This window comes from Numida meleagris, chromosome 1 (assembly GCF_002078875.1).
Source record: "Numida meleagris isolate 19003 breed g44 Domestic line chromosome 1, NumMel1.0, whole genome shotgun sequence".
Classification (NCBI taxonomy): domain Eukaryota; kingdom Metazoa; phylum Chordata; class Aves; order Galliformes; family Numididae; genus Numida; species Numida meleagris.
Genome location: NC_034409.1, coordinates 59,994,591 through 60,008,571, shown reverse-complemented (window position 1 = coordinate 60,008,571; position 13,981 = coordinate 59,994,591). Strand labels below are relative to the sequence as shown.

At 38.4% G+C, this 13,981-nt stretch overlaps 1 protein-coding gene and 1 long non-coding RNA gene across 21 annotated transcripts in view; both read left to right on the top strand.

Moving 5' to 3' along the window:
- The window catches only part of BICD1 (BICD cargo adaptor 1), a 171,738-nt gene that overhangs the window by 60,720 nt on the left and 97,037 nt on the right, over window positions 1-13,981 (top strand). The gene's annotated exons all lie outside the window — the stretch shown is intronic.
- Window positions 1-13,981, top strand: part of LOC110394938 — a 42,708-nt gene that overhangs the window by 28,474 nt on the left and 253 nt on the right. For 2 of the 3 annotated variants that reach the window (XR_002436050.1, XR_002436045.1), the window contains one exon: window positions 13,658-13,916. This is a non-coding gene — a long non-coding RNA (uncharacterized LOC110394938). Of the gene's footprint in view, window positions 1-13,657; window positions 13,978-13,981 lie in introns of all 3 variants that reach the window. The other variant, XR_002436047.1, reaches the window with a different exon arrangement.

Here is a 13,981-nt window from a genome sequence, read left to right as displayed (position 1 = left end):
GGCTAGATGATGAAAGTCTCAAAGTTGTTCTCTCAACTATTGAGAGCAAAGTAAAGGGGCTGAAGCAACCTTTTGTGTGTGTGGAGAGGCAAGCTGTTCTAGACTTTGCTTAAAAAACAGTTCTTATGGGGAAAAAAAAAAAAGATCTGCAAACTTATTTTCCTGGATCAGCAGCTAATAATAGAGTTGTGACAGCCTGGAACCATGTATCTGAACCCATGAAATGTATGACTTGGATGTATGCTATGGAGGAAGGCATGGGTATCCCCTGCCCTCTTGATGTGGGGACTTTGTGCCAGCCTGGCTTGATGCACCTGACTGTAGCATGTCAGATAAGAAAGATGTTCTGTTGTGGGTGTAGTCTGTCCATATTCACCTTGCTTTTCTATTCTTGGAGATATTGTGTTTGGTGCTTTTGTGATTTCTGTTATCGATATTCCACATCATGACCTCATGTAGTGCACTGGGAGTTAAAGAGTTAATGCTACATTTCCATGGATTGTCTATAGTTCTGAGTACCTGCTCTCAGAAGAGAGGAGATGAACTGCAGCTCCCTGAAGACTTCATTATTTTGTTTGTTTTCTGTTGAGAGGGAAAGATAAAACAGACTAGGGAGTCATGAGACTGCTCCTCTTTTTCTCCACCCACAGCTTCTCTGGGCAGCCTGCGCCAGGGTCCCACTGCCCTCTGAGCAAAGATTTTCTTCCTAACATCTAACCTAAATTTCCCCTCTTCTAGTTTAAAGCCATTTACTTGTCCTGTTGCTATTAAAAAGTCATTCCCTTCCTTCTTGTAATGTCCTTTCCAGTGCTGGAAGTTTTAATTGAGGTCTCCTCAGAACCTTCTCCAAGCTAAACAAGCCCAACCACCTCGACCTTTTCCCATCATAGCACTTGGCTTTGTCTGTGATGGCCCAGTAGAATGGGTTGTTTGAGTAGAAATCTGAATGCATTTTTACTAAGGACTGTGTGTTTCCAAATGTGTTGCTGTTCCAAGCATACAAGTTGATTTGTTTTGGATTTTGTTGTCTTTATACAACTTTAATTTTTCATTCAAATGGAACTGGACCAAGTTACACCTTTGACTACTGCGGATTGCAAAAAAAAAAAAAGCTCAATTAGCTGAAAAAAGATGCTGTAATCCAATGAGGTCATCTTAGTACTTCAGTGATGTTATTAAACTTGATTCTAATGAATGTTGGAGTAGCAGAAGCAGAACCACAAAAAACAGATGAGGCTCTCTGGCAAGTGTACACTTCTGAGTATGTTTCTATGTGATGCCAGCAATTCAGTCTATCTTTAAAGAGAAGTGTATTATTGCTAGAAAAATATGAAAATGTCAGCCTTTGCTATGAATACATGGCTACCTGGAATAGATTCCAGTGCTCATGTGAAGTAAATGCACGCAGCAGTGATTGAATTGTGATTCAGATTCATAACTCAGCAGATCAAGCTGACCATTTGGATATTTACTTTCCCGGTTTTACAAAGAACATAGAGGTTTTTTTGGTTGTTAAAAAAGCAAGTGTGAAGTAATTTTTCTCTATTAAACTGGACACTGAGAACCCAAATGTTCATTATTGTGTATTTCTTTCTGGAGAAGGTAGTTGGAAGAGTCATTGTTTTGAAATAAGTTAAACAATTATCTGATTCTTTCAAAATGAAAGCATGGAATTGAAGTATAATACAAATAGGCAGGATAGGCTATATCAAGTTTTATTTAACTGTCTTAAAACAGGTCATTTATAGATGATACTATATTACTATTATTGCATATTTGGTGTTTATGAAAGTTTATCTGATAAGTGAATCATAGGGAATTTTTCAGTTTTATGACCAATAGACAAGCCCATAGTTCTGGCTGGCATGCATGGGCATTTTATTTCAGTTAATAGTGAATCTGTTGCAGTTTTCTGTGAATGTCCCTGACCTTATTCAGCCTGAAGTAATTGAGTAGCTGCAAGGAGAAAATAAGGGGTTCTGTCCTGATCCAGTGAAACACCTTCTTTGTTATCAGTGCCATGGAAACCTGGAGCTTGTTGGCATGCTTAAGGTTATCACGTGCCAATGAGCTTTCTTGGATTTAGACCTCTTTTGCATCTTTATTGAAAATCCACTTAAATGACATCTAGATCAATTTTGCTGCAGTTTTAACTCCTAAACTGCTGTTTGCAGTGCTGTTGCTTTTCCTCTAGTAATGCCATGTCTCTTCTGTGCTGCTTTTATTGCTCTTTGTGGCTTGAAGTGAGCCCAGTTTCTTCTCTAATTCCTCGTAACTGATGTGACAGGGTAAAATGCCTTTCTGGCATTTAAAAGATGATGATATTGATGCCGTTGTCAGTGGTGGCAGCGTGGTTAGGAATATTTTACTCATCAGTCCTAAGCCTGGAGTGCACTCTCTCTGCCCATCCTGCTCTCAGCTTAGCTGCTCTCCATACCATTAACCTTACAACTGGTTTTGAATGCTTACATTCATCTTGCATGATGAGTAACAAATCACCAGCAGCACATTACAGTGCCGTAAGCTTTGTTTACTTTATAAGTTAGGGGAGCAGATCAGCACCTTAAAGCATCTGCTGAGATGGCTCAATCTTCCATTTGTATGTGGTAAGGCTGAACTGTAATCCACTCTATTTCTGTGTATTAGATGCTTCCTTATAGCTGATTTTTATCATAAACATGAAGTTCTTCAGGATCGATTTGATAGAAACACTTGCTGTATTTAAAAAATAAAATAAAGAAGGGACGGTAGGAGGGGAAGAGATTAAAAAGAAGAATAAGTTTTTCTGAAATGCAAAATGATGCTACAAAAAACGAGACTTTACCTGTTTAATGCATATTTCTCCTTGTACCTTGAGCCACTGGGGACTTGAAATGAAGTAGCTGTTTCAAAATGGAAATTTAAACCATAAACAGAGTTACTAGTCCAGATTTCTGAAAGTGTGTAAGACCTAGCCTGTGATTGATGTTAGGACCACACCTGTGGGATGAATCCAGCTCCCACTGAAGACCTTGGTCAATGCTTTTAAAGTCATCTGACTTCCTTTTGGAATTAAGTCTGTGTCCAGGGAGAAGTGTTTCTGAATATCATGTTGATATAGTGAGAGGTGGGGGAAAACTGGCTTTTTCTGTAGTGGAACAGGAACATCTGTAATGGAAATTTGTCTGATGGGGGTGTTTGTTGTGTTGGGTCTTCTTAGTGCTTGCATCTTCTGGAAAATACTAGTCATGCTTTAAATTGTGTCACCTGATGTTAGCAATTGTTCATAGCCTAACTTTATTTCATGACCACAAAGAGAACATAGGAAGAAAAAATCTGGAGCCTGTTAACTTAAACATTTGTGTTTAGTGTTTCACCAAATTTATCTGCCTAGATGGGAGAGTGAGTGGTTCTTAGTGCATCATCTAGTAATGCCTAGCACCTCTGAAATGGCATTACTTAGGGGGTGTGTGAGAGTAGTTAAAAAATGCTGTAGCCTGAAGTATATTCTTAATGTCAGTAGGCTTAAATTTACTTTACAGCACAGTTCTTCCAAGGATCTGGAAGAAGATGAAGGCAGGAAATTGCTGACATAGAAAGATTCCTAGCAGGAATCTCTGGACCCTGTGGGTAAACCTATTCTAAGGAGGCAATAAATAGAGAAAATTAAAAATAGCTCTGAATGAGCAGTAAAGGTACTTAAAAAAAAAATGAGTAGATGTTCTATTTTCTTGTGTTATGCAAGTTCATGTGACTGTGAAATCCACCTTTTGGCAGTGATATTTTCCCATGCAAGGATAACAACTGCCTGACAGACTTAATTTTCTTTCTGTCTTGCATTTCTGCAATTAGTTGGAAAATATTTGTGTGAAATCTGATTACACTGTAAGAAATTAGTTCTCTTTTCTTTCATTGTCACTGCATCTAGCTGCCCTCTAACACCTATTATGTTAGGTGGCCAGATGCATTTCCTTTTATAAGATTAGCCGCTTCCCAGTTCTTATACCCCTTACTCTGACCCCTGTAATACTATTTTTTTTGCTTCCTTCCCTGGAGTTGCCAAACAGAAGGCTGATGAATTCCCTGCTGAGTTTCCAGGACTGCTGAATGAATAAATTGTGTAGGAGAGTGAGTGGGAAGAGAAACACTTTTTTTTTGTTCCATTTGAAGTGAAAACAGTATTCTTTAAAATAGTGAAGCAAGTTAAGTAGAAAAAGTGAGCAGCACCAGCAAGTACGATTAGTCTGAAATGTGCCAAAGTGTAACTTCCAAGTATGGTTGTTCTGTAGATAAGGCATATGATTTTTTTCAAAAGACATTAAAAGCAATTCATCTGTAATACATGCATGGAAAATAATCTTTGGTATTTCGGTAGGCTGCTTTGTATCACAGGCTGTCAACTTGGACTAAATCCAAAGCAGGGAGTAGAGATTTTATAGCATACTCACTCCCCTGCCATCCCCAGCTACGTAAACTCAGGAGGCTACAAGATCTAGCAATCTAAATATTTGCTGCTTTTGTTACAGTATATAATAATTATGGAGAACAGGAATAACTATACTTATTTATTCACACATATTAGGATGTAAAAAATATTGAAAAGAGCTGCATCCCATTATCATCAAACAATTATTTATGGAGTTACGACTTGGTTGTCCCATATACAAGAAAATATATCTCTAAACTGTGCAATATTTGATGCTGCTATGAAAATACAGGCTGCATAGGCATGAAATGTCCACGGAATAATAGGACAAATGGTCTAAAGTAATTTGTAGGAAAGATCAGGTGATGGAAATAGCTTGTTTAGTTTGATCTGGTAAGATTCTGTCTGTGCTCTTTATAGAAAATGTGGATAAAACCAGAGGGTGGTCGCCAGAGGAAGGAAGATGTTTTCTGCCTGATAGAGTAAGTGGAGTAATTGGAAGCACACCTACTACAAAGCAGCCTGAAAGTATAATTGATGGGTGTCTAATTAGCTGCTAGAAAGGAAAGGAGGAGGGACAGTATGTGGAAAGCAGAATTACTGGAAGATTTTTTGGCAATTAGAGATTTTGTTTAGTGTGAAAAAGATGCGTTGCGGGCACGTTTGACACTGTGGGCGTATGTTCGATGTGATGTTTTTTCAGCTGATCCAAAGTTATCATGCATGGGGATGGTAATCTTTTAGAGGCTGTTTGTATTTTAGAGTTTGCTGTGAGATTCTAGAAGTAGATTTCAGCTACACATAAAATCCATGATATGCCAAGGAGTTGCATGTCATAACTGAAAGCAGAAAATGAGTCTGTAACTGTTAGAAACGTGCTTGAAATTTCAGAGCATCTCTTCTGTTTATTTTTCCTCTTATGTTTTTAGAAATGAAGTTCTTGGGCTTTACTTGAAACCTAGCCATGCTGGAACCACAGTTTACTTCTAGTTGTCTGTGTCAGTATCTCAGATGCTTGTATGAAGCTGCCTAATTCTCAAACTTTCTGAAAAGGTGAAGATTGTTATGTGGATAAAGAAATATGATGTGGATAAAGAAATATGACTTCAAATGTTTGAGCTTCAACCTTTATTCCACTTTATACTAAAGAAAAAAAACAACTTGTGTTATAGAGTATTCTGGCATACTCAGCATTGGTTGAACTTGTTTAAAAGAAGCAGTTCAGGTTGTTTCTTACAGATACAGTATTAGAAGACAGCAGCTTTGTTCTATAAAATTGATCAAGCTATTAAAGATGCTCACATATGCTGCTGTCTCTGTCATGTTGGTAGATGAATTGCTATTGTAGTATTATGGATTCTGGGTGAGCAGTTCTCTCCTCATGAAATGAATGCTGGATATGTCATTAGTGACAAAATAGGGAATGCGAATATGTGGCCTTTGAAAATTCCATGAACTTTTTTTTTCTGAAGTCCAAGCTTACTTGTAGTTCTGATGGTACCATATATCGTATATACTTGAAATTTAACTGTCTATTCTTACTTCAGAGCAGCTGTCACAGCAGTAGGAATGTTGAAGATATGGCAGTATCTCTGTTGTGTTTGTCTTGCAGTACTGAAATTCTTTGGGTTTTTTTTCCAGTTCCCTCTTATCTCTGGTGGCATTTCTTGCTTGTCTGTCTATGGTCTTTGCTGGTACCTGATGTTACAGCCATGCAGCTAGGTTGTTTCTGTGGAGCCTGGAGGTCTGGGTTCTCTTGTCTTGGACGCACAAGCTGGGAAGAAATTTAGTCTGATATAATTGATCTTGGCTATCAAGAGACAGAAGCCACAAGTCAAAACCTACTTGCTTAGATGAGTAGCCTGCTTTGAAGAAGAATCCATTATTCACAGTCCTAGCGAAGAACATGATAGAAGTCTCTAGTTGCTACCTTTGGACCTGTCAGTGGATTCAGGCTTTTGACACTAACTTTTTTGGCTTCGTTCTATTTCCATTAGGGTACTTGCATATATATAAATTAACTATATATTATATATATAATTGAGTACTGAAAATACTGTTTTTTCTTATCTGGTTTCTGTGATGAATAAGCTACCTGTGGAAAAATAGTTGCGTAGCAACCAGTGGGACCACCCTGATAAAACAGAAATGCATCTGTTCTGACTCTACTAAGTTCATGGCCATTCTGAATGTGTTTTTGCACCACTTACTGGTTGTACATGAACATATCTTTATACAAGTTATGCAAGAGGTCTGAGAAATCCTTGTTGCTTCAACACTGTCCTTCACAATAAACCCCATCTTGAGTCACTAGTACTGGCTATTAGCACACCATTGCCTGCTGATCCTTCTGTGGTTATTTCAAGGTACTTTCGGAAGACTAATACACGTTCCTTATTGCATGTAGTGTTTCATCTTAAAAAGCTTCTAGTGAAGTACTGTTATTAACATAAGGGTTTCTTTCTGGTTCAGCAGAAATAATAGGGCAAGCAGCCAGGCCATCACTCACTGCCAGTGTTTTAACAGCTCAGAATCTAATTAGTTTATCTCAAAACTGTTATTTATAATAGGGGTTTTCCAATTTAAATTCTGAGTAAAGAAATGCACTAAACTCTTACGATTTGAAGAACAGTCACTACTGACGTTTATGGTACTTTGGGTGAAAATGTGGATATTTTCTTCAAATCAGGAGGTTATCAGGAAGTTACTTCAGCAGCAGTAAAATTGACTGTAAGTTTATGGTTATTGTTTCTGTCTACTTGGACCACAGTTCTTTTAGTAAAGAATTATGGTAGCATTTCTGCCATTCCTGCTATGTGATTTACCTTAAAACGTTTATGCACACTTTCTAAAATACTGTGATGAGTCACTTAAAAATACACCATTGCAACATCAAGTGATGATTTATACATACGCAAACCATCTTGAAGCAGTTTTTTAAAAGAGAGAGACAAGGAATGCAAAGTTTCTGACTTTTTAAGCTCAATGTTTCCCGTTGTCTCACTAGAAAAGAGCACAGAATTGTCCTTTACAGTCTAAAAATGTTGCGATCTCCTGCCATTTCCAGGAATAGTGCTTATACTAGCTGTCTTATTTTGTAGAATCAGTCATTAAGGTTGGAAAAGATCATCCAGTCCAATCATCCCCACCATGCCCACTAACCATGTCACTCAGTGTCACATCCACACGTTTCTTGAACACCTCCAGGGACGCTGTCTCCACCACTTCCCTGGGTATTTAAAAACAAACCCCAAACTCTTCTTTCTTTACTGTCCTTCTCAAAAGTTCCTTAAAAAATTTAAATCAACAAGTCAAAGGCAGTAAAGACTGACAGACTGAGTTTGGTAGTTTAAACAGAAGAAGTAAATTATGATGAACTGTATCCCCTATTTCAAGAAATATGAAAATATTTCCTGTTAACACAGTCCTGGAGGAGTGTGGAGAAGAAACTTTGATTCCTTCCCTTTATCAGTTCCTACACTTCTTGCTCTTCAAATTGAAATTTTATTATTTTTTTTTACATTCAAAAAATATGAAATATCTTAGATCTACAGAAGGGCTTCTGTTACATTTTTGAGGGGAAATGGTAACTAGAATTCATCTTTCTAGGAAGCTTCAAAATAACAACATAAATTACTTATGAGTGCCTGATTTGAAACTAGTTACAAGCAACTTGGTATTTCTAAAGCACTGGTCTCCTGCCTTTTAAAATTCAATGAGCTTAGAGGTGTCGAAATGTAGGTGCCTCATACTTCAGGCCCTTTGAACCAAGTGGGCTATTTTCTTTAGTACTGAAAAACATTATCAGGATGATGTGATGACGTTAAAAACCGTGATCACTGTGGTATCTACTTAGCTAATAAAATGAACATTGATCCATCTCCACCATCATTCTGACCAAAAGAATACCATATGGCTGTCAGTATGCTATTATTTATTCATATTGAAGTTGTACCTGTAAGTTTCAGCTACCTAAAAGAAAAATTATCTTGGTTAATGAATAATTAACTTAGTCAAGTAGCGGTGAGGTCTGTTGATACACTCAGGTAAAGTGAGATAAAAGTAGTCATATTGGAAGTTATTCTGAAGTTCGCAAGATTGGCGTGAAAGAAGCCAAGAAACTAACTTGCAACTCCTGTGTAATTTTTAACTCTCTTCTCTGAAACCTGTTGATGATATCTAACTTCTGCAGATTTGTTGTTGTTTTTTTTTTGTTAGGAATTGGTTATGTTAATATTGAAGATGAAATATAGGTTTTTGAGGATGGTGACAGTGCTAGTCAGTGTAATTATGATATTAAAACACTGCTTTCTGCGAAGTGAACTCAGTAGTTACTAGTATAATACTTCCAGTCTTGAATTTATGTAAAGAGAAAGGTTAATGAGCTTCTTTCAAATGAGTTTTTAAAGACTAAGAATTTTAAGAGCAGAATAAATCTGAAAGCCACGAGAGTCTATTACGTTAACTGTTTTAATCTGCTGTAAAATGCAGTCTATAAAATTGTAGCCGCTTGTTGAGCCCAAGATCTTATATTTGGCTCATGTAGTTGTTGTATCCAAGCTTTACCATCAGTCTTCTGATGGGCACCTGGCCTTTAGAAAACTTAGGCTGAATACTAGAAATGTGTTTCTTTTAATAGTAATAGGACAATACATAAATGTTTATCAGTATAGACCAGGATATCAGTATGATGAAAACTACGTATGCAGTTCTGATGAAAACGGGAAAACAAATGGTGTATGTGGAGTCTTGTTTGGATACCTTAGAGGCAGCTCAATTTCTGTCAGAATAGCGAAGATCTGATTTCCTGATTTCATTTTGTTTTCTTTCTTTCCTTTTGTATTTTCAAGATAGTCATAATACCTTAGCGATAATTTGTTCATTTTGGGTTCCCAGATTTCTTAGAGAAGCTAGAAATTCATTTTACTTAGCAAAGATAAAAGGGCACATAAAATACCTCTTCAAATTGCTGTTGTTGTCACCTAATTACAGCAATACTATTGGCATAGGCTTAAACTTGATTCTCTTCAGATTACAACAGTTTCCTCTTTAATAGTGACCTGTTCAGGTAACCATCATCTCACAAGTCCAAATGGTCAAATCACATGCTGTAAGAGGCAAAATATTAGTTATAGGAGAGGAATCTAATTTCTTTTATCCAAAATTGATTTCACTCACACACACTGCGATAGCCATGTTCCCACAAGCACCTGGATAAATGTGTGTTCAAGTGCTCTGTCAAGCTTTCTTTTTCCTTCTGATTGCACAGAGAACAAGGAAATAAAGTTCTCATTGTGTCATTACTTGAGTAATTTGCTGGTTAAGATTAACGTTTTGCATCCTTTAGGATCTGTATCTGTGTTCAGTTGGGGTCATCCTAACTGTAGTCTATAACTGTTGGGATTTCCATGCTGCATTTACATTGAGTGTCTTGGGAGCAAAACCTATCTTTATCAAGCCATGAGGATCAAGTCTTCTGTCTTCCTGAATTACACATCTTGAGAAATGGTGTGAAGATGCACTGAAATCTTGATGACCTTTTCTGGCATCTTCTGGTGCTTTTGCACCTCCTTTGCACCAACCTCAATACTTTACTTATGTTAAAGTTCTCCACAGGTGTAGTTTAACAGGGTGGACACTTGTATACTTCATCAGGTTTATTATGGACCTCTACCTCTCCATTTGCATTTAGCTGTATCTCAGTCCACAGTGTGAGTAGCCCTTGCCTGACACATCATCTGGGTGAGCTTCTTGGATGCAAATCAACTGGGTTTCCAAACTCTCTGCAGTGGTTTGAAGTAATTGGGTTCTCTCCAGAAACTTAACCTTCCTGCTTGAGCAACTGCTTCATTTCCATAGCTTCTATAGACACTGAGTGCATGTGGCTACTGTACAGTCAACCCACCAATGCTACGCTTGATGTACTGTAAAAGGGAGATAAAAATGTATTCTGGGAGCTGTTGCTTACATTACTACTCCATCTCCAGTCTGCTTGAAAGGGTTTTTTTCATGTGATACTGTAAGTTCTGTTTTAGGCCACACATGTGGGCAATGTTGAATATTGTTCCCTCTCTGTGTCTTGCTTCTTAAATTCAGACTAAATCTGAATTTGTAAGATACGAAGATTTATAAGTTCTTACTGTCCAGTTAGACCATTAATCTTCATTTTTAACATTCTTGAATGTTACCACATGGTATGTTGGATAGGTATCACTTAGTTATCTGTAGGGGTATAATTGTAGCAATTATGGACAAAGAGCAGATGCATTAAGAAAAGCCTGTGACCTATTAGTAAGGCAGTGCGGCTTCTCTTGGAACATCAAAGTGAACTTATAGCAGTGTTATTCCACTAAGGGAACTGTAAAAATGAATTGGCTAAGTGATTTGCTGAACACAATTTTGCCCTTCCAACAATTGTGGCATTTTCAGCTACAGCTGGAGATGTTGATGGAGTTCAGAGATTTGGGGCTTTTTCCAGTGGATTTGGGACTATTCTGTGTCTTCAGAATTCAGTCTTGTTTTGTCAGTGCTGCAGCAGACTGGAGAGCTGCAGATAAAGCAAGGCTGCTGCACGGTGATGCACGCCTGCTGCTGACCTAAATTATTGGTTGTAAACATCAGTTGCTCCTCAGCTTCTGCAAGATTTATGTACTGGCACTGTGGGATTATGGCTGGACCAGTAATAAGCATTTTTGTTTGAATATTCTCATTTTTTTCTTCTGGGCCAGCCACTTATTGTCTAATACTGGTGAACCAAAGAAATCCAGTTGCATTCAAGCTACTTCATAGACGTAATTTAGCTAAATCGCACGAAATCACTGTTTCTTAGGAACAAGCTGCCCAATATATCTTGTTGTCTTTCAGTCTGTCTTCATTTGAACATACACGGTTCTTTTTCTTGCTAAATAATATTTTTTTTTGCCCTTAGCAGCTGAAACACCTGGTCCTTTACATACACTTCTTAACTGCTTGTGAATTGCATCTCTTATTTACGTAATTTCTCTGATTGCCTCTGGTACTCAAGCCTGTTAAATACTGCTTATTCTTGCTTTGAAATCCATTAACATAAAAGGGTGGCTTGGTTTAGGATTTGTTTGTTGTTTCCCTGCCCTCTTATAACAGTTATGTAACAATTACTGCAATATTAATCTCTTCATAAAGGGTCTCTTCATTATGCACTGATTTAATAGAATGACAGAATGGTTTGGGTTGGAAGGGACCTCAAAGCCAACCCAGTTCCAAACCTGTACTGTGAGCCCAGCAGCTCAGGCTGCCCAGGGCCCCATCCAACCTGGCCTCGAGCACCTCCAGGAATGGGGCACCCACAGCTTCTCTGGGCAGCCTGTGCCAGGGCTTCACTGCCCTCTGGGTAAAGAATTTCCTCATGACATCTAATCTAAATCTTCCCTCTTTTAGTTTAAAGCCATTGCCTCTTGACCTATCTCTATCTGTTTATGTTAAAATTCAGTCTCCCTCCTAATTATAAACTCCTTTTGAGTACTGGAATGCTTAATGAGGTCTTCTCCAAGCTGAACAAGACCAACTCTCTCAGCCTTTCTTCATAGGAGAGATGCTCCATCCTCTCCTATCATCTTTGTGGCTCTCCTCTGGACCCACTCCAACAGCTCCTCATTTCTTATCTCAGCTGTATCTTCACCACATTCATCTGATTACTCCCAGACCCAATTCTGTTCCTGTGTTTTGTGCTACTTAAAGTCTCTGTTTCTGGTATCCTTCACAGGCATGCCTCAGTCTTTTAATTCCAAGTTGTGAGATATCCATTTCTCTTTCTTATTGTTTCTTCCTCATCCTTGAATTTTGCTTGACTCTCTAGTCCTTCATTGTAATAGATTACCATTTAAATAGGCCCTTTTTCATCATCATTAAAAAAGCATGCAGAAATTTATCTCATTCTTCCTGTAAAATCATTCAACCCTTCAGATATTATATGCCAGCTCACTCAGCCTAACTGCTGCTCTCTAGTGGAGGCAATAATCACCTTTAAGAGATGGCTTCATCCTTCATATTCTGTTAGTTCAAAGCTGCCTTCATTATGACTCTGTTCCTTCGTGTTCTTGAGCAGAAATGCAGCTGCAGTTCTCTGCAATGACTTTTGCGAAGAGCAATAACAAAAGGAGAGATCTGAGGACCATATAATATAAAGGCTATCTGGTAATAGAGTAAAGCCTTTAAAGGACTGCAGGACTCATCAATTCCATCTTATTAGCTCATTTTTAGTTATTGGATTAGCTTGCATTTCTGAATTGAGCACAACCCTGTCATCTACTATTCTGGTTGCTTGAGCAATTTGATTTTGATCAAATTCATTCCATTGCAAATCACTCATGTCTCCTTGTTTAAGAGCTTAATATAATTTGGTATGGTTCTAACTTGACTGGCATCTAATTTCATTTCAGTAATAATTTCCTCATTTCTGCTTCGCTTATGATCCACATCTCTCTCTGTTTAATAATGTGCTCTGGCACAAAGTTTTTGTGTTTCGTTTATTTCGTTTCTAATGGAGTGTAGGGAGAGTATTTGCTGTGTTCTTTAGGACTTTCACAATGACCTGCAAAATGAGTCATGCTGAATGTTTTGATTCCTATTGTCCCCACTTTCATGGCTGTTACTGGACCTATTCTTCCTGCCAACTTTCTGAAGCTGCTGTTTGTGCATTACCCAATATGTAACCACGATTCTTTTGATTCCTCTTCTGTCTCTATTGTGACATGAGCAGAACCTTGTGTTCCACTTTCTTTTCTATATTTTTCTATTACATTCTTGGGTACTTACTTTAAAAAAGACAGCTACTCCACTAATCTGCTGAAGGCTCTCAATTTTGGAAGTGTCCTAAAGGAATTCCTCTTCATTTTTCCTGTTAAATCCTTAGATTACATTGTGGCATTACACTACCAACCCAGTATGAACAGCAAGCTATAGATGAAATAACTGAACTTAATTTTCCTTTTAATTACATTAGAGCAATACTTCTCTATATGTGGATAGAGATGGGGATATCAGTGAAGAGTTCTAAGAAGCTTTGCCGAAAGGACAAGAGCAATGTGTTTCTTGTAATCTCTTATGACCAGTCTAAACACTGAACCATTTTTACCATCAGATGGCTCAGTGTGTGGTGGTTCTTAAATTTTTATCTTGTTTCTTCTTTGTATTAAGAATGTTCCTGTTTTCTGCAGCTTGGCTTCTACTTTTGATGCTCGTGCCAGTTCCTTCTATCTATCTATTCTTGTACAGGTGTCTAGAAGACTTTAAGGTCACGACAACGCTCTGTCAATTGACGTACAGCTGAGTTCACACTGTGTGTACGCACGGGTTGTGTATGCTTGGATTACGCGTGCACAAATGTGGCATAAAGGCACACACCGTAGCCCAAGCATGTCCAGCCCGCAGGCCGCCCGCGGCCCAACGCAGTGCCCTGCCCAGCGCCATGAAGGCGGCGGCTGTGCCCCACTGGGCCACCCCTTGCTCAGCACCAACCGAGCGTGGGTGTGAGGTTGGCGCTGTCTGGGCTGAAACCAGGGCACGGGGAGGGCGCAGTGCGGCGCTGACTCAAGGTAT